General features: G+C 44.5%; 1 long non-coding RNA gene across 1 annotated transcript in view; it reads right to left on the bottom strand.

Moving 5' to 3' along the window:
• Positions 1-10,084: 10,084 nt before the first annotated feature.
• LOC148686573 (uncharacterized) overlaps positions 10,085-21,116 on the bottom strand; it is a 77,742-nt gene continuing 66,710 nt past the window's right edge. Inside the window, exons 2-3 of the long non-coding RNA XR_015948787.1 lie at positions 13,399-13,476; positions 10,085-10,501 (exon numbers count right to left, since the gene is read on the bottom strand). This is a non-coding gene — a long non-coding RNA (uncharacterized LOC148686573). The remainder of the gene's footprint in view (positions 10,502-13,398; positions 13,477-21,116) is intronic.

Genomic DNA, 21,116 nt, shown 5'->3' with positions numbered 1-21,116 from the left:
CCTGGAAACCTTCCACCAGACATTCAATGACTTTCACCCCACCATCAACCTAACAATGAACCAATCTATGCAAGAAATACATTTTTTGGACACTACTATAAAAATACAGGATGGACGTATAGACACCACCTTATACAGAAAACCAACTGACCGACAAACATATCTACATGCTTCTAGCTACCATCCCAAACATACCAAACAATCCATCGTATACAGCCAGGCCTTACGTTACAACCGCATCTGTTCCAACTCTACAGACAGAGAATCTCACCTAAGAGATCTACAGCAAACCTTTTTAGAACTAAAATATCCACCTGATGAAGTTAAACAACAGATCAACAGAGCCAGACAGATACCTAGAGAGAACCTGCTGCAAGACAGACCCAAAAAAGAAAATAACAGAACACCACTAGTCATCACATACAGCTCCCAAGCTAAAACAGTACAACGCATCATCAGAGATCTACAGCCTCTCCTGGACAATGACCGCTCCCTTTCTCAAGCTCTGGGAGGAAGACCTTTCATTGCCTACAGACAGCCACCCAATCTTAAACAACTCCTCACCCACGATAATACAACCACCAGACTTAACATGGACACTGGTACCAGAGCCTGCAATAAACCCAGATGCCAACTTTGCTGCCACATACACCCAGACAACACCATTACTGGCCCCAACAACATCCAACATACCATCTCAGGACTATTTAATTGCTCATCCTCTAACATTGTGTATGCCATCAAATGCCAACAGTGCCCTTCAGCTCTCTATATTGGACAAACAGGCCAAACCCTACGCCAAAGGATAAATGGACATAAATCTGACATCAGGAACCAGAAGACAGAAAAACCAGTAGGAAAACACTTCAATCTCCCAGGACATTCTATACAAGATCTCAAAGTAGCTGTCTTACTACAAAAGAATTTCAGAAATAGACTGGAAAGAGAAGTTGCTGAATTGCAACTTATCACCAAGCTCAAAACCATGGAGGGACCTGGTTTGAACAGAGATATCGGGTTCTTATCTCATTATACATGATAAGCGATCTTCAGCCATCTCAACCCTTGCTTTTTCATGCAAAACCATTTGCAGTCGTTTGCGGTAATCAACAGCTATCAGTCAGTCAATCACCCATTTCCACCACCCTTCTGAGTGATCCCCCCTCCCCATCCCCACCCCTCCCCACCCCTTCTCTACATAAGTGCCTGGAAACTTCCATTTCACTGTATCTGAAGAAGTGTGCATGCACACGAAAGCTCATACCAAAATAAAAACTTAGTTGGTCTTTAAGGTGCTACTGAAGGAATTTTTTTATTTTACTTCGATCCAGACCAACACGGCTACCTACCTGTAACCTACATTAACCAAGGCCTGTTGGGAGATTATTTACATTGATAGGGACATATGCACAGTTCCCTTGACAGAATATATATGCATTCTCCATGAGGCTTGGTGAATGTGCACAATGCCAGGCTGTTAAGCACATTGAATACTCAATTTATAATTCCCCATATATGTATGTGAACACTCAAACACTCTTCCCCACACCATCCTGTCCTTCAGCCCTAGAAATCCACTGTTTGTATGAACTTGGCCTTGAACTACTATTGCATGAAAAGTAGCTTCTAACATCTGCATTAGATCAACTACATTAAGTGATCTTGAGTATGCCCATAGGAGTCTCAGCACATAGGGTGGCCACAGTTAAAAAGAAAAGAAATGAAAAGAAAGAGATATCAAAAGCCTAGAATCATCTTCCAATGAATGATGATCAAATATTCAAGGCATTCTGCGTGGCATAATTGTTAACTCAAACATCAATTACTCATAGATCCATTCATTACCAGTTCAGCAAACCATGATATATGTAAAGTCTGACTCACAAATTTAAGTGAATCGCCCCCTTGACTTTTCAAAAATTAAAAAGGACTATGGCTGATTGAGCAATGGGTGTCCTAAACGTGGCCATAGCAGAACCTTGTATTTTGCCTAGAGAAGGTTTTGTGCAGGGCCAGCTCACACATTAACTAATATGAACCCCTTGGGTCATGGATCTTAGCAGGCCCACCATAGCCACTGGAGGCCACCACCTCAAGTGTGAAAGTCCTTGAGGTGACACTTCTTCCCCACCTCACCCCACCTGCCCCACCACCTCCACCAGCAGTGGAAAAGCAGCACCAATTTCAGGCAAGATCTTCTGAAATGATTTAATCCCAAATAATGGGAGACCTTGCAGATATTGCCACTGCAGGGCAAGCAGTGCAGATGGTGGCAGTAGCAAAACTAGTGGTGCAGGTGGCAGGAGCAGGTGTGGTGGTGGCAACAGAAGGGCTGGTTGGCACTTTCCATTTTGCCTCAAGTGGCGAAATAGGATGCACTGCCATTGGACCTTGAGAGGGATGGATAAGAGCCCCTTTGACTCACTCGGCACTGTCATTAGCCTCTTTCCACATGCAGAACTGCCAACTGTCATCTCAATGCCTGCTTTCCTGCCTACTTGCTGCAGCAGCTGCTGCTGAAATGGTTGCTCTGGCTATCACTGTCCACCCAGCCATCACATAAAATCAGGGCTTTTTTTAAAGGGGGAACTCACAGGAACTCAGGTGTACACCATTAAAGAATGAAGAAGGTGTTCATGGTGAGTTTCAGCGCCTCTTTTTCTAGAAAAATAGCACTGCAGGCTGCAGCAATATACAGCCCTCCATACAATATACAATACATGACCATTGATTTGATGAGACCATTGAGACCATTCATCTGATAAGCTCCTTATTGATGAGTCCTATTAAAAAATGAACACAAAACCAGTTCTTTTTATGCTTGTTCTAAAATCTGAATTACAGAAACCCGTACTGAAATTTCATTTTCTGAGAGTTTTCCCCTAGAGTCCTTCAGCAATAACTTAGTGTAAACAAAATTAAATGCTTTGGGACCCTTCACTATGGGAATCCATATATACATAATTATTCAACCTATCAACATGCCCCTATATCCTTAAGTATTTACAAAAGAAAAGAAAAGAAATAGATTTTCTCTTGAGGACAGTCCCTAGAGAATGAGACTTCATTTGACACAGAAAACAGTTTAAGCAAGATTCAAAACATTGGAAGTTCTTCAGCTTTCTTGTCTTCATTTTGGGAACAAAGAGACAGATAGCATAGAAGTTCAGGTTAGCCCTTAATGCCCTTTATCCAACTTGTCCTATTTACATGCATAAGGACCTAAGAGTTCTGCTGGATCAGGCTGAAGACCCATCTAGTCCAGCATCCTGTCATCACAGAGACCAATCAGATGCCTCTTTTGGGAAGCCCCTAAAGGCATTCTGTCTCCAACCATGGATGTAGAATAGAGCTATTGATAGCCTTATCTTCCATGAATCCTCTTTCAAAACCATTGTTCGAGAGCTGCTCCAGTTTTACACAAGTAACAACTCCTGACTCCATGTCTGTATATTCATGTTTTATTATACAGATATGTACAAGACAGAGATAAAGTTCTCATGTCCATTCGGTCACTTTCAGATCCCGGAAGTGGTGTCCTGCGGGAACGCCTCCAACACATTAGTCTGGGAACTGCTAGTCTCCTTTCTTGCCTACGTTTAAGTCCCCTGCTTTGTTGAGGCCTCTGTTCGTGAACTGCTCAGATGTTGCCCAGGCTCTCTAGAGTCAGAGAGGGCTCTGTACCTGCCTGTCACTACTGCATGACGTTCCTGGACTGCCCTGGTGTTGCTTGGAACTCTCAGAATCAGAGACCCCCTGTGCCTCCTCGCTGGGCTCTCTGCTGACCCCTGGTGGTCCCCTGACAACCACATACCATATGTTGGTGGCCATTGCTCTTCTGGGAACAAACGGCATTGAGTAAGTATTTTCTTTTCTCTGTGGTGAATCTTTCATTGTTTCCTGGAAGTGGCTTTTTCCCCATGATGTGAAAACTCGAATACAATGCAGAAAATGAATGGTTATTGAAATATTGGGGGAATTGAATAAACAGCTGTGTGACTGCAGCCTTAGAAAAGTAAAAGAATGGGTTTCTCTAACAATAACAACGAATATAAAGAAGACAGGTATAAAATATGTTTAAATATAGATAGATTACAGTCAGAGACCAGTCTTTACAGTAGAAGGAAGGGCTGTGGCTCAGTGAGAGCATCTGCTTTGCATGCAGAAGGTCTCCGGTTCAATTCCCAGCATCTCAAAGTAGGACTGGGAATGTCCCCAGTCTGAAACTCTGGAGTCAGTGTGGATACAGCTGATCTAGATGGATCAACAGTCTGCCTTAGTAAGGCATCTTCCTATGTTCAACTCTGGATGGAACAAAGTTTCAAACTGGCCCCAGTACTTGTGAATTCAGAATCAAAGAGTGCAAATTAATCTGAATTAATTTATGGTGGTCCTGAAAATAAATTCAGTTCCCCAGGGCATTTTCTCCTTCTCTCCCCCAGCTGAAATCCTGGTCTGGACTAGGCAGTTGGCATGAAGAAGATTTAATGGGAGTTTTTTGTTCCAAGCAAATTGCAGGGGTGGAGAAGGGCAAATTCAATTTAGATCACAGTGGCCAGCAAAGGGCTAAAACCCCTCAAATACCACACCAGGTCGGGTTCTTTCTACAGGAAAATTATTCACCCAGTTGCTACTGATGTGATTCACATCAAGTGTAGTTTGAACCTCTGGCAACAAAGAATGGTAACCTGATTGGAGTTCTCCATATGCCCTTAAATTTCTCAGAAACTCATCATTCCCTTAGCTTCATTCAGGCAGACAATACATCATCAACTCCTTCCCTCCCTGATATCCAACATCAGGCCACGGTTTTGTTTTTGCAGGGAGCTTTCGTGAGCAAGGGAGGCTTCCCACTTCAGAAGTTACATTTCCAACCCACAGAAGGGGATCGAAGGGAGCAGAGCTTAGTGCACTCTTTCTCACTCCACTTTTACTCATGAGTAGAATGCCGGAAGGTAAAAGGAGGACTCCAACATAGGAATCTGCTTTATATGGAAGACCGCGGCTGCATCAAGTTTGGAAGTTTCTGGCTGGAGGCTCTCCAGGATTTCAGATGGGGTCTTTCCCAGCCCTAACTGCAAATGCCCAAAATATGACATGGTGCCTTCTGTATGCAACACAAATGCTCTACTACTGAGCTACAGCCTTTCTAGTTCCACAGGAGTATTCACAGGTCTTGGTGCCCCCTTTGAAGAAAGTGAAACTTTCTAAAGACTGGATGTAAAAGTCAGCAACATCCCTTGAAACATGAGGTTCCACACACAGTGTGTTTTCAGAGTGAAATCTGGACTTTCCTTGAATATTAAGCATCATCAAGTCCTGTAAATAGGCACCTAAGCAAGCATCATTTTGCACTGTTTCAGATTTATGAATTCTGCCACATGGGCCGGTGATGCAGAAGTGAGCATTTCCTTGCTGTTGATTACATTAGCATACATCAAGGCCTGCGGTCCACATGGCGGTACACAAGTACAAATCAGCATGTACTGTGCCATTTTAAATCCTCCCCCCCCCCTGTGTTGCCTTCATGTCTCATTTTTGCTAGGTTTCTTTTCTTTTCTGCAGACTTCATACATTTAAATCAATTTAAAAAGTCATGGCTTCCTCACAAGAATTCTGGGAAATATAGCTTGTTAAGGGTGCTGAGGGTTGTTATGAGACCCTCCCCCCCCCACCTAGAGCTACAGTTCTCAGAGTTCCCTGGAAAGAAGGATTGGCTGTTAAACCACTGTGGGAATTGTAGCTCTGTGAGCAGAATAGGGATCTCCAAAATCCTCTTAACAAACTGGAGTCCCCAGGATTCTTTGGAGGAAAGCATGATGATGATGATTTTTTAAAGTACTATTAAAACTGCTTTAAATGCATGATAGAGATGAGACCCAACTATGGTCCATTAATTTCAATGGGTCTACTCTGAGTAGAACATAGTTGGCTATAACCTATTGTAACACCCGAGGAGTATTCATATACAGTTCAAAATGCAGAGCTTCCCTTAAGTGGCTAATCAAGAATCTGTTAATGTGGCTGGAGCAAATTTTATTTATTAGCATCTGTTCATTTCTTACGCAGACAAGCATGCTGTTAACATTGGGTGTTTTGTTACAACCTTAAACTGCATTGGAAGAGCACCTAGGGCCTGGTATGTTTGCCTGTTGTTAAATTTATAAACAAAAGGCACACATGTTAATATGGAAAATGTGTCATTACCAGTGGCATTATCTGAAACAATTTAGTTCACAACTAGTTTAAATATATTAACATTCAGAATCAAAGTTCTCCCCAGAGAAGAATACACCCCCTGCTGTGGTCTCCCTGGGAACTTTCTGCTGTGATTTTATAATTCATCTGCCTCCAGAGTTTTCACAGCTCAAAAGGGTGAGATAGGCACTTTTGAAGAATCCTCCATAAGTCAGCCCCTCCCTTCTTCATCCCATTAGATTTTTCTGATGCATATATATTTTCCCCTCCAGAAATTTATTATTTTGTATTTGGTTATATGTCATGCCAGTAATAAATTGCTCCTGCCTGTTGGAGTGATGCTGCTTCTAATTAAATAATATAACTAAATAACAACATATATATATATATATATATATATATATATATATATATATATAATCTCCCTGCAGGAATGATGAGTGAATTAGCAGGCAATGGCATATGTAATATATACTAGATAAGGATCCATTACAGAATTTAAGTGACTGGAAAATTTCAATTGCTCTGTTTTCCCTAAATCCCCCTTTCTTTCCTAGGTTTCTTTCCTGTTTGCTTTTTCCTAAATAAAACCTGCAGAAGAACTTTGTAGTATAGTCCCCCATTCTGCTGCCTAGGAATGCTATATTTCTCTGCGCCTTTTTCATTTTTACAGGATGTGGCCTTTACTGCTGGAAGCACATTATGTAAAGTGTGTGTGTAAAGTTCACACACACACACACACACACAAATATGATGAGCTAACATTTAAAAGAAGCATGCCAAAGGAAATAATAGATTCACTGAGGCAACTAATCAGTTTCATTTCCAGTCTATTAAGAAAGAGAAAGAATTTGAAAAGGGAAACACTAAAACTGGAAAATAAAATAACAATGTATGTTCCAGCATATGGAACCAAGTAATAGCAACCGAAATTACAACATTAGACTTAAATATTTTATGTCGTCGTAATAGACTCATTCAGTAGCTCTACAGTGCTGAAGTTAGCAATATATTCAATGCAATCTTCCTGAAATAAGCTCCTTTCAGACCACTCCTCCAAACCCCACCTCTTCCATGAAGATTAGCCCATGTTTTGAACTCAGCTAATTATTAATTCATTTGTACACTTTTATTCAGTGCTTTTTTTATGGGGGTACTCAGGGGTACGCATACCCCTAAACATTTTGTGAATCTAAGTTTGGCCTCATTGAGGGGCAGTATTTCAATACGAGTAGGAAAATGAGAGCACTGCTTTTATTCATTAAAGACACACACAACCACAAAGCAGCAACTCACAAGTATTAATATAAAATGCACCCTGGTGGGGATCATTTTCAGTACAGGGGCCAAAATATATCATGGACAGCCCACTAGGGGCAAAATGCTATTGGTGAGTATGATAGAGGGAAAATTGGGAGGGTCAGAGATTTGGCTCTAATCTAGGTACAGTAAGCTACAGTTCAGTCACACAAGAGTCAGAGGTTTCTATACACCCACCCATATATTAGTCCTTTATTCAGGCAAGTGAGAGGCAATATCAATGTTTAAGCATGCATTTCAGCAAAGTCTGAGATCTGAGCTGGCAACGACTATCAAATAATAAAACCTTGGAGACATAGCTAGTATCTAGATGATGTTGACCCAGGGTGTGGCAGCTGTGGAAAAAAAGGCAAATGCCATGTTAAGGATAATTAGGAATGGGGTTCACCATAAAGCTATGAATTCACATGTCTTTATATAAATCTATGGTGTAAGCACACTTGAAATACCATGTACAGTTCTGGTCACCTCACCTTAAGGAGGAGTTGTTGGAGTAAAAGGAATTTAGGAAAGGGTAATCAGAATAATCAAGAGGCTGGAGAAAATCATCTACTAGGGGCTTCTTTTTTAGTTTAGGAAAAGCTATGAATTAAGGGGGACATGGTAGATGTGTATAAAATTATGTGTGGTCAGGACCAGCCAACGAAGCTGAATTTTGGAAGATTCAAGGAAGACAAAAATTTATTCCCCAGCACATAATCCAAGGAAATTCCTTCTGCAAGATGTAGCGGATGGTCACCAAGCTGGATAGATTTAAAAGGGGATTAGGCAAATTCATGGAGGATGAGACTACTAGCCACAATGGCTATGTACAACCTCCAGTATCAGAGCCAGTATGCTGTGGAATACTAGTTGGTGGGAATCAAGTGGGGTTGTTTTACTCAGGTTCTGCTTGTTGACTTCCAGAGGCATCTACTTGGCCACTGAGAGAACAAGATACTTGACAAGATGGCCTTTGGTCTGATCCAGCAGGGTTATTTTCATGTTCTTATGAATTCAGTTTCTAGGCATCTATGGTATTTTATTGCTAGCCTTGTAACTTCCTACTTACAAGCATTTTCCAAATATATCAAAGGAATGATATAAAGCAATTAAAATCAAGCAAAGCATTGATCATTTGTACAATTGTACAATTTGCACAGTTGTAAGGGGATCTGGCTTTTCAGTAGATCCTGCTCTTATACATATGGTTGAACTGCATTTAAATGACTGCAACAGAAATAAATCATTGCTGAAATCTTATTATTGAAACAACCAAACTTTCTGTTAGCATTCCTCTATAGGCGGGACCTTGCCTGTCTTCCAATATTTAGTTATTAACATTCCAGTTGCTATAAGCATCTTTAAAGAGAAATTTACATTTTCTTATTTCACTGACTTTCTTTTGTTACTCAGTAAGATTATTCTAGTTTTTTATTTTTTTAGTAATAATTATTGAGGTCACCATCCCCATTCTTGCTATTATTATTATTATTTATTCTATTTTTACAGACTTGCGTTCACCACCTTGGGAGGGCAGTGGTAAATTATCTGAGGGTAAATGGTCCTTTCCAGCCATTGCAGAAACCTTTGGAGCATTCTGGGAACAAACTGGCTGTGTGTTGTGGTGGAACAGACAAGGCACTAATACAAAGGAAACATAGCCTTCCCAGTTCCCCAAAACTGGGGAGGTTACTATGCCAGTCCTGGTACTGGCATAGTTTATTTCTCTTCCATTGTTTCAAATGGGAGAGAAATCTGTCATTCTTGCTTTTAAAAGAAGAACAGAGGAATGCCTGGTGTTGCTGCACCGTAACTCCTGCCCATCAGCATGAACCCAGCAGGGTATTAGATTAGGCCATTGGACCACACCTGGAACTTCCTATCACCACTCAGATTTAGGATTGTCAGCAAAAACAATGAATTAGTCATCCTCACCAGGGGGGAAGCCAGACAAAAGAAAGACTGGCCACAATCTTATGATACCTAACACCCACCAGTCCACCAAAATATGAAAATAAGTCTCTAAATGCCCAAAGGTCACAAAAATCTTTATGGGTCACCAACCCCCACCCCTTAAAAAAACCAACACCACCAACAACAACTTTGGGTTGCATATGCCAGCACAGCTATAAAGCAAAGCCACACAAAATCTAAAGATGTGAGCTGGGTGAGAGAAGACATTGCAAATAAAATAAGGACCGAAGAAGTAAACTACCAAAAGAAGTTGCTTTGCAAAGCATGTAGCACAGTGTATAATCCAAATCATGTGTTCTCGTAGAAATGAGCCATTTATAAAACGATGGAAATGGGAAGTAATTTAAAACTAAATTGGTCCCCAAAAGGGAGTGATGCAGGGAAATTAAAAGATAATCAGATCTCTGGTAAGAAAACAAACACATATACTGTATATACAGTTTTCCTGCTGAGGAGCACGCAAAGGCAAGATTGACAACATGAAGGCAAGGTAAGGAAACAAATTGACCCACTAAGTCTCTTGGGAGAATGGAAACAATATTTAATGAATGCCATCAATATCAATATTGGCAGCTCTTTTTAATGCAGTCTACCCCACCCCATTAAAAAGCCAGTGGAAAAATAGTGATTTTTACAACTCTATTGTGTTGCAGCAAAACAACCTGAGATCCTCCAATGCTTAACTTGGACTGTTTTATTGTTATAAAGTACCTTGAAAATCCACAGTGAAGTTTACAATATGTGTCTGCTCAGAGAGGATGCTGTAAACCGCCTTGAGCATAGTTTTAACTATGGCAACAAAGAAAGGATGAATAAATGAATGAAGATGTGATGGGGTGAGCCTGCTGTGCATCCCCAAGCAGGCTCCATCTGAGTGGGTACATCTGATCCCACCTACAAGGGCAGTGTTTGGTTCTCATTGACAAAACTGTGTCCTGCTCCTCTGCTTCCAGTGCCGCCACCTTCTCCTCCTGTTTAGCGACTCCCTCTGGCTGTTTGAATTCCTTCTCACCTCCCTGTTGGGACTCTGCAGAAAGAGAGAGCTGGTAAGTCTACTTCCTCCTCTCTGGCAAGCTCTCTCCTCCACCTTTCGATACTCATATTCAAGCCTCACTTCTGTTCCTGTTCCTGCTCATTCCTCCTCCGTTCCTTGGGTCAGTGTATGTCAAGTCATGCAAGATCTTGATGGAGGGGTCTACGACACTATCTTTCAACCTTTTCTCTTGATCATGGTGGGTATTTACTATGAGAATAGCTAGTGCCTGGGCCATACTGATTAAGCCCCTGATGGTGGTGAAAATTTTCCCTCCATTAAAGACTCTACCAGCTATTTATTTGTTTGGTAAAGGCCAGAATAATGCCACATCTAGTTTGGCCCTTAGACAGGTTCAATATACAGTAGCAACAAAACACTTATACTATATTAGCTTGTCTTTTGCATCTGACTTGTTTCTGGACACAGATACAAGAGAGAGAGAGACCATGTGCGCACATATTTCATTTTTCCACGGGGTTCTGAATAAAACTCAGATTTAGTAGAATTAATCTCAGCCTTCAAAAGAACAAAGTTGAAAGAGGAAGTCAGTTTTCCTTGTTCCTCTTTCATCTCTTACGTTCTTTCAAAGGAAGAAAAAGGTAACTACCCACACCACCTCATTATCAAGGAGGCAGAAGGGGGCACTCAAGGACTGATGACCCCTGGGCTAGGACTTTTGCTGTAATCCAGCAGGCCTTTTTAATGGTTTTATTACTGTATTCCTGTTGCATGCATGCACAGTATGTTGCTGCTGGATCTGTTCTCATGGATGTACAAATCACTTGAGAGTTGTGTTAGATACAACTACAGTGGTACCTCGGTTTATGAACACAATTGGTTCTGGAAGTCTGTCCATAAACTGAAGCGTTCATAAACTGAAGTGAACTTTCCCATTGAAAGTAATGGAAAGTGGATTAATCCGTTCCAGACGGGTCCACGGAGTACTCAACCTGAAGCGTACTTAACCCGAAGCATGGGTGTAATTGGTTCTGGAAGTCTGTTCATAAACTGAAGAGTTCATAAACTGAAGTGAACTTTCCCATTGAAAGTAATGGAAAGTGAATTAATCCGTTCCAGATGGGTCCGCAGCGTTCGTAAACCGAAAATTCGTAAACCGAGGTGTTCATAAACCGAGGTTCCACTGTACTGTTCCATAGTAATATTTGGCCTCTGGGATAGATGGCAGTAGGCACCTGGAATCCATCAATTCCCCCCCTTTTTTTTACCTTCGTGAACTATCTCTTCCCTCCTTCTCCTCCTCTCCCTTCCTTGCTTCTGTCCCCTCTTCTTATTTGGAGCTCATCCTCCACTTTGTCTCAGAAACGAGTTTACAAAAGACTCATTCTGAATGATGCTGGTTTGCTAGGCATGGAAACACCTTTAAGCATTGCTGGTATGAAAGAGAGGGGCACAGAATAATGATAGATCCATTTAGCACTTTGTTCATAACAGTATATGGTTCCTGAATTTATATACCCTAAAATGTTAGCTTTAGAAAGCTGTCTATGTTATTAAAAAGAAATAAAAGAGCCCCTTGTTTCAAACCAGCCTTTGTCTTTCTCTCTTTCATCTCACCCATTTAAATTGGCTAGGTTGCTTGACCTGTGGATGGGAGGGATCTAGCAATTTGGAACAGTGGTTCTCATGCTAGAATTCTCTCACATGTTCTTTGTTGGATAGTAAGGGGGAAATTACTCATCTTTATATCCCTCAAGGCTTTTCTGTTAACCCAAAACTTACTGCAAAAAATATGAAGGAATACATAATTTTTTTAAATAAATAAATAAATTTGAATGTTAACTAATCCACCCTGGGAAAAGAGCTGATGGGGAATGACAACGCTAGCAACTCTGGCAGTGAGTCAGTGACCCTCACCTAACAAGCAAGTCACTGCTGTTTACCAGAAAGGAAAGGGACTGGTGGTAGGGAGGTTGACCCCGCGCAAACACACAAGTTGAGTTCTCCTCCCAGTGCTTTTACAAAACACACCACCTCCCCCTCTACTTCCCAGTGAGTTGCAGGAGATCAGAACATCATGGCCCCACCATGCCATTCACTACTCCTCAGAATGAGTAACATATTGTTATGAGTTTGGGGTGGGGTGGGGAGTGGACTACATGCAGAGACCCTCCTAACCCCTGTATCTGCCAAGTATTAAAATATAAGCCAAGCTACCTTCCTTTTGTAGTGATTGCCTGGGTGATGGGCCATTAAGGGGAACAAAGGAAAGGGGCTCTATGTAAGATAGCTTGCAGTTGTTTAGAAGGACAAAGGCAGAGTTGAGGTCAGAGAGTTTGGAGTGATGTGAGCTAGAAGCAAAGCAGCAAACTGGGAACTGAAAGAGAGAGAGCGAGAGAGCAAGAGCAATGTTTGATTTCTGTTTGCAGCTATGGGAGAAATAAGACCCTTTTGGGGGTAATGCCGTGAACCCCTCCATCATAGGCTCAGGTAATGTGTGTGTGTGTGTGTGTGTGTGTGTGTGTGTGTAAATAAACCATATATCGTAAAACCACCACAATCTTTGCGGTGCCTCATTACAAAAGGAAATAAAAACCCTGGGTAAGCACCTGGAAACCTTGAATCTTGGGCTGACGTGCAACAATATTAATAAGGCAAAAACAGGGTCATTGATTTACTAGGGACAGGGACCAGGGAAGGGGGGTGTTGTTCCTGGTAAGTAAAGTCAGTCTTGAGTGTACATTCCCGTGGTTGCTATGGGAAGCACACTAGCTTTACATGGTCTGGATTTATAGTGAAAACAGTATAATATAAAACAGTACCAAATAACATTTTTTTAGAACTCTGAAGATGAGCTTCTCTGTAAAATGAGTGACATAAACAAAATATGTCATGGTGTGGGAAGAGATAAAGCTTTTATTAGCACTTACTTGGGATGAACTGCAAAACATGACAGGCTAGGGACCCAACTCTCAATTTCCGCACAGCTGGTGTCATCCTTTATGTTGCTGCAAAAGGAAGGAAGATGATACTTTTTTTAAAAAAAGATGCCACTGCCAGGCCAAGGCAGTCATGATTCCCTTTCCTGCTACATAATTCCACCAGAGGACCACACCAGTGCTTGTATGAAATGAAGCATATGTCTGGAATGAACACACACAGGACTTAGTAATTGGGGTTAACTAAAGGCCACAATGTGATTTATTTACAAAAATGGTGGGGAACCGGTGGCCCTTCAGGAATTGCTGTACAACATAGGAGCACAGGAAGCTGAAGAGCATTGGTCCATCTACCTCAGTATTGTCCACACAGTACTATCAGTGGCTGTTCAATGTTTTAGATAGGGAATATTCCCAGTCCTGGCTGGAGATGCTAGGAAATTAACCTGGGATATTCTGTATATAAGGCAGACGCTCTACCTGCACATTGCCCCTGACCCCATACAATTTACTGCTCTGGTTGCAGCTTATGTGAGTCAAAGTCCAACAATATCTGGCAGGCCACAAGTTGCCTCGTCTTGGCTTTCAAGAATGTGTGTTGGGGAGGGATCTATTGGGCAACCTAATAACCCACTCTGGTTGGGTTAGTGCAAACCACTATAGAGCTGGAAAATGAGGCATTAGGAGAGGCATGACTGCCTTAAACAGTGCCAGTGTACCATACCTCCAGTGACTGCACTGTCAGCATGCATCCATGCCTTTACTGGAGGCAAAAGAAGCCACTGTATACTGAGTCAAACCACTGGTCTGTCTAGTTCAGCATTGTTAACACTGACTGGTGGCAGCTAACCAGAGTTTTGGGCAAGGGATATCTGCAACCCTGCCTGGAGAAACCAGGGCTTGAATCTGTAAGCCAAGTGGAAAGAATGTGCTTTCCTTCTGATGTATGACCCTTCTCAGAATCATGTGTACATGAGCGTATGAGCACTCACACGTAAGAATATACAAGCCTGCTGGATCAAGCCAATGGCTCATCTTGCCCAGAATCCTGTTCCCATGAAGGTCAACAAGATGCCTTTTCTGGGAAACCCACAAACAGGACCTGAGCACACAGCACTCTCTCCCTTCTGTGGTTTCTAGCAACTAGTATTCAGACACATTACTGGCTCTGGCTATGGTGGAAGAGCATAACCATCATGGCTAGCAACCTTTGATAGTCTTATCTTCTATGAATTTGGTTAATCTTCTCAAGCCAGGTTGATCACTATCTCCTGTGGGAGCAAGAGCACAGAAAACCTGACTGAGAAGCAGAGTAATTTATGCAGTTGTAAGTAATTTGGGGAGGGGGGCATAGCTGCCAAGTTATCCCTTTTTAAAGGGATTTTCCATTATGCTGAATAGGCTTCCTCGCGAGAAAAGGGAAAACTTGGCAGCTATGGAGGGGGGTTGTTGAGCCCACTTGTACTGGTAGGGCCAGAATTTGCTATTACTCACTGCAGATTTTAGCTGAAGAAGGATTTCTTGTCAACTGATGTCAATAGCACAGATTCCTTCTGTGACAAGTGCATCCTATTGACCTATATTGACACACAGGCTTTCTCCAAAATGACCCTTTCAGCTCCAGCCTCTTGTCTCAGTGTTTGTAAATGTCTGTCCCACATATTGTAGGTAATATTAGGGATGGGGAAGATATTCAACATGGATTTTCATGAAGAAATTTGCAAAAGAAAATAACAAACTGATGCAGAAATGGGGAGAACTGAACTTCAGAACTTAAAAATAAGAAACTGAGAGAAACCAAAACTGACAGATTTATGCATCTCTAGCTGAGATTAGAACAGTTTGTAATGAAGAGAGGGATGTCTGAATTATCACTTTTCATTCTGCTCTGCTGTATTATTATTATTTATTTATTGGGGAACTCAATGCTTAAACTATGGGACTTTAAAAATATAAACTATGAGACTGATCTCAGCAATCCTGCTATGGAGGTGATGCCAAGGATGGGCAAATCTGTCACGTTTTTCCACCAGTAAATGAGAAAACAAACTGTCTCAGAAAATTATCAAAGGAGAGATAAACTTTGGGTGAAATTCTTTTTTAAGATCCTCGACCCTTGGACCTTTGCCTTGCCGACGCCTTGCTCCTTGACTCCCAGACCTTTGCCTCTGCCTTGCTCCTTGACCCTGTGACTGCCTGCTGCTGGACCCTCAGCCCTGCACCTGTTCCTGCTTCTACATCACCATCTTGCCTCTGGTCCTGACGTCCTCAGTCAGGGCTTCCCTCGCCTGCCGACCGGACCGTGACAGTTTGCTGTGGCCAAACCCCGTCCTGGCCAGGGTGCAAGATGGACGAAGCCCAGCCTATAGACCTCACCGCTGTGCTGCAGAGCCTCCACATGCAGGTAGCTACACTTCAGGGGTAGGTGCAAGGACTTCAAGCAGCCCTTGCTGCAGCCCCAGCCCGACGGGCTCCCCCCGTCCCAGCGCCGGAGAGGTTCAGTGGGGAGCGTGGCGCCCTGCGGGGCTTTGTAAGCCAGTGCCGGTTGTTGTTTGCCACCTGTGCTATGGAGTTTCCCACCCCACAGAGCCAGGTATGCTTTATAACCATAAAGTCTGCTCACAGGCCCGGCACTTGATTGGGTTACGCCATACCTTGAGGCCGCCGACCCCCTGTTGGGGCATTTGGACAATTTCATTGCTGCCCTGGAAGGCATGTTCGGGGACCCGAATCGTGCTCAGACGGCTGAGATGGCCCTGCAGAAACTCCGGCAGGGGGCCCGCCCGGTTGCTGAATATGCCGCTGAGTTCCAGCACTGGGCTGCGGACACTCAGTGGAATGAGGCAGCTCACCGGTTCCATTTTCGTCAGGTACTTCATCCCCGCATAAAAGACGAACTGGCGCGGGTGACCTCCCCAGCAGCCCTGAGAGACTTTATCACATTGTGTATTAATATTGACACCCGCCTGTTTGAGAGGGATTCTGAACGCAGGTCAAGGGACCCTCCGGGGGCTAGCGCTGCGGTGGAGTTGGAAGAGGAGCCCATGCAACTAGGCGCAGCCCGCCATTCCCTCTCTAGTCAAGAGAAGAGGCGGAGGCGGACCCTGGGACTATGTTTGTATTGTGGGGAAAGGGGCCATTTCGCAGCAGAATGCCCGGCGAAGAGGTCCGCGTCAGGAAACGCCAGGCCCCGGCTGAACTAGGAGGGGTTCAGCCGGGACCCAGTCTTCACGCACCTCACTTCCTGCTCCCTGTTTGCTTCCTCCTTCCCGAGGGGGGATATGCTGATCCTGGAGGCAATGATCGATTCTGGGGCCTCTGGCATTTTCATGGACATAAAGTTCACCATAAAATACCAAGTACCGTCAGTGGCGAAAGCCTTGCCTGTTCCAGTGGTTGGGTTGAATGGAACTCCCCTTGCTTCTGGCCCCGTTACCCATGAGACCTGCCCGCTGGCCATGTTAGTGGCGCCCCGACATCAGGAACTATTAGTCTTTGACCTGATCCAAACACCTCATTTCCCGGTGGTCCTGGGTAGTCCCTGGTTGATCCGTCATGACCCTGCCATTTCATGGGCACAACGGACACTGTCTTTTTCATCATCCTTCTGCCAGGACGCCTGCGCTCAACCCCCAGTGTTACCTCCATTGCCACCAGCGCCGGGGACGCCTCACCAGCCGGCCCTTAGTTCTTCCACCTTACAGGGGACTGCCCCTGACGGAATAGCATCTCCGGATGTCCAGTTAATCCTGGAGCCCTACCGGGACTTGGTGGACGTGTTTGAGAAGAAAGGGGCCGAGACTTTGCCCTCCCATCGGACTTATGATTGCCCCATTGACCTGCAGCCGGGAGCAGAGATCCCCTTTGGCCGCATTTATGCCTTGTCGGCCCCTGAACTTGGGGCCCTCCGAGAGTACCACCCACGCAATCATCCCTGCACCTCCATGGCTTCTCTCATGCCTTCCGCCACTGATCGGGTCTCCCACATCCAGGAGACACAAGCTGACCTGGTACAGCACCTAGAGAGGGCCAGAGCGGATTATAAGGCGCAAGGAGATCGACGGCGGTGGCAAGGGCCTGCGTTCCAGGTTGAGGATAAGGTTCGGCTGTCCCTGGAACATCACCGCACCGGACGTCCCTCGACTAAGGGAGCATTCCCCATCCCGCAGCAGATAACTCCAGTCACCTACAAGCTAGAGCTTCCCCCCCCTGAAGATCCCTGCTGAAACCTTGCCACACGGACCATTTTCCAGGTCGCACCACCCCACCGTCATCCCAGTCCAGGTGGACAGCCACAAGGAGTTCCAGTTTCGCCCAGGTCCTGGACTCGAGATGGCTCCGGGCAAGCTCCACTACCTAATTGACTGGGTGGGCTACAGGCCGGAGGAGCGATCTTGGGAACCAGCCGTCTTTGTTCATGCGCCTGCTAAGGTTCAGGCCTTCCATCGGAAGTTCCCAGATAAGCCCGGGCCATGACCGGGGGTGGAACCCCGTTTCCCTATGGGGGGGAGTACTGTCAGGAGTCAGGCTCTGGGGCCTGTGGTGCTTTGCAGGACTGGGGCCTGTCTCAGCTTGTGCTGGAGAAGCAAGGAGTGGCCACCCAGGTGAGGCCTCAGCTTGTGCTGGAGAGGCAAGGAGTGGTCACTCAGGTGAGGCCACTTAATAACTCACTGCACCTGGTGGCAAGAGCTGGGAGGGATAAAAAGCTCAGCATTTTCCTTCAGCTCTTTGCCACAGCAACGCTATCCCTGCCTGGTTGCCTCTGGCCTCTTGCTCCTTGGACCCTCGCCTTGCCGACGCCTTGATCCTTGACCCTTGGACCTTTGCCTTGCCGACGCCTTGCTCCTTGACTCCCAGACCTTTGCCTCTGCCTTGCTCCTTGACCCTGTGACTGCCTGCTGCTGGACCCTCAGCCCTGCACCTGTTCCTGCTTCTACATCACCATCTTGCCTCTGGTCCTGACGTCCTCAGTCAGGGCTTCACTCGCCCGCCGACCAGACCGTGACACCCGGTAAGGCTGCATTTTGGAGCCCCCGAGAGTGGAGGGTATTGGAGCTGCAGTGCGGCAAGCACACATCGCTAGCTTTGAAGTGTAAAGCTGCGGGACTTCATGGCAGAGGCGGCCAACTCTTCCAAAATTAGAGACCAAAGAGACCTAATTGTGAGTGTTTTGAATTTTTATCTAAATCTTTAATTTGGAACATGGGAAGGACATTAAAGAGCTTGGAAGTCCGTCCTTCCCGCTACAGAGCTTGGGGGAGCGCTAGAAGCGATCGAAGTGGCAACAGCCGATCGCGGAGACTTTGCAATTAAGCCCACTACCCTTCTAAAAAGGAGAAACCCTGCCAAATAGGGCTAGGCAGGAGAAAAATTTAAAATTTTACAGCCCTGAGATCCAATTTAAAAGACTTTATTCCACTGTGCTCGCTCCCTGCAAGCGGAGACCCCAGGAAGACAGACAGGCATTGTGACGTCACAAAGAGCTTCATTGCGCTGCTGAACTGTTGAACTCTGTTTCCTCTTGAAAGGCTTTGAAGTTACCCTCAGCAGTCTGAGCTGCAAATAAGTAGCCAATTGGAAGGGAAACAGCTTAACATTTGATTTAAAGTTTTATAAAGAGACTGTAGCTTCGATTAAACGGACTAATTGCTAAAATAATCTAGAGACTTTTCAAAGTGGGGCATTGGGAATACACTGTATCTAGAGTAGAGACTGTAACAAAGAGTGACCTTGAACTGCAGCTGTTGTTATGGCTGGAACTGCAAGGAAATTTTCCACGCCAAACATACCAACTCAATCTCCAAAAGACCAGCATAGGAAAATACCAGGAGCAACAGCCTTGGCGCCATCAACAACAGATCACTTTGGATCTAATCACACAGGAGCAGCAAAAGAAACAGGCAATACCACCACCACTTGAACAGAGAAGAACCCTGACAACAACACCACAACAGCCACTACCTGAATAATCAATACTCTAAAACAGGGGTCCCCAAACTACGGCCCCCGGGCCGGATGCGGCCCAATCGGCCTTCCAATCCGGCCCGCGACGACCCCCGCTGCCCGCTGCCGCCGCCCGCTCTCACAGCGCGCGGCGCAGCGGCGATCTAAAAAATCGGCAAAAAATCGCCGAAAATCCTTTGTGCACATGCGTATGGGCCTCTCCCGACCCGGAAGAGGTCATTTCTGGTGCACTTCCGGGTCGGGGGAGGCCCATACGCATGCGCACAAGCGATTTTCGGCAATTTTTTCCCCGCCCGTGTGCGTGTGCGCACGGGCGCGCACTCCCCCGCCCTCCGGCCCGCTGTGCGCGCACTCCCCTACCCTCCGGCCCGCCGCGCGGGCACCGGCCCGCCGCGCGGTAAGTCTGGGGACCCCTGCTCTAAAAGATTTTAAGGCACACATGATAGAGCGCCTGGATAAGGTGGAAGCAGTAGTAAATTCAAGTGCAACTGGAATAAAAGAAATCCAACAAGACTTGTCATCTTTGAAAAAATACGTACAAACCAACACACTCCAGATACAAGGAGTATCAGAAAGAGTGACAGAATTAGAGACACAGAGACAGGCATTGGAGAGGCAGGAGGAATCGACCCAGATCTCTATTGCCTTCCTTCAGATGAAACAGAACGAATCTTATCTTCGCATACAGAATTTTCCGGAGGTGGATAGAAGCATATTGAGAGAGGCCATTATTGAAGAGTTTGTAACCCAGTGGGAGCTGGATAAAGAAGAACTGGAGAAGATTGTCAAGTACGTATATAGATTTGGACCAAGAGGGAAAAAAGGTTCAAGATTATTTGGAGACTGCATGGTTAAATTTCAAAACAGAGTGCAGAGAGACTTCATCCTAAGCCTCCACTTTAAAAAGAAGTTGGTTATAAAGCAACAACAGGTGGTGTTGTTTAAAGATATTCCTAAGCTGTTCCTAAGTTATAGGACCAAATATATGGACTTGGCACATGCTTTGACAAGACAATGAATTTCATTTCATTGGGAATTTCCACAGGGTTTGTTTTTTGAGTATAAAGGCAAAAAAATTAAAATTTCTACACTTGAGGAGAAGAGGAAGTTCATGCAAAAATACGAGAGGGAACTTGGAGCAACACCAGGACAAGACAGAGGAGAAACATCAGGTGCAACAGCAAGTGGCCAGGAATTAAGAGGGTGCAACAGCAGCGATTGTAGATCTCACCTTAGAAGCAGAAGCATCCTCATAGACAACATGGCTTTAAAGATTTTGAGTTGGAACATTAATGGGTTAAATTCCCGGCCTAAACGCAATCGAATTCATCATGAGTTGGTAAAGCAAAAATTGGGCGTGATTTGTTTGCAAGAGACTCATGTGACCAGAATACACAGGAAAATTTTACAAAATAAAAGGCTGGGAACAGAATATATTTCATCAAAGTTAAAAAGAGAGGTGTAGTAATCTACGTGAAAGAAAAATTGGAATCCAAACTCTTATTTAAAGATGAAACAGGAAGATATTTGGCAGTGGAAGTATTGATACAAGGTGAGAAATATCTGTTTGTTGGAATTTACGCACCAAATGAAGGGAAAACAGAATTCTTCAAGAAGCCACATGATGAATTATTGGAATATATGGACTACACTGTGATTTTGATGGGAGACTTGAATGCAGTTGTTTCTACCATGATGGATAGATCACAAAGGCAGAAAATTACCAATGAAGGCAGACTACCTAG

Source organism: Zootoca vivipara, chromosome Z2 (genome assembly GCF_965207765.1).
Source record: "Zootoca vivipara chromosome Z2, rZooViv2.hap1.1, whole genome shotgun sequence".
Classification (NCBI taxonomy): Eukaryota; Metazoa; Chordata; class Lepidosauria; order Squamata; family Lacertidae; genus Zootoca; species Zootoca vivipara.
This window is presented reverse-complemented; position numbering and strand designations above follow the sequence as displayed.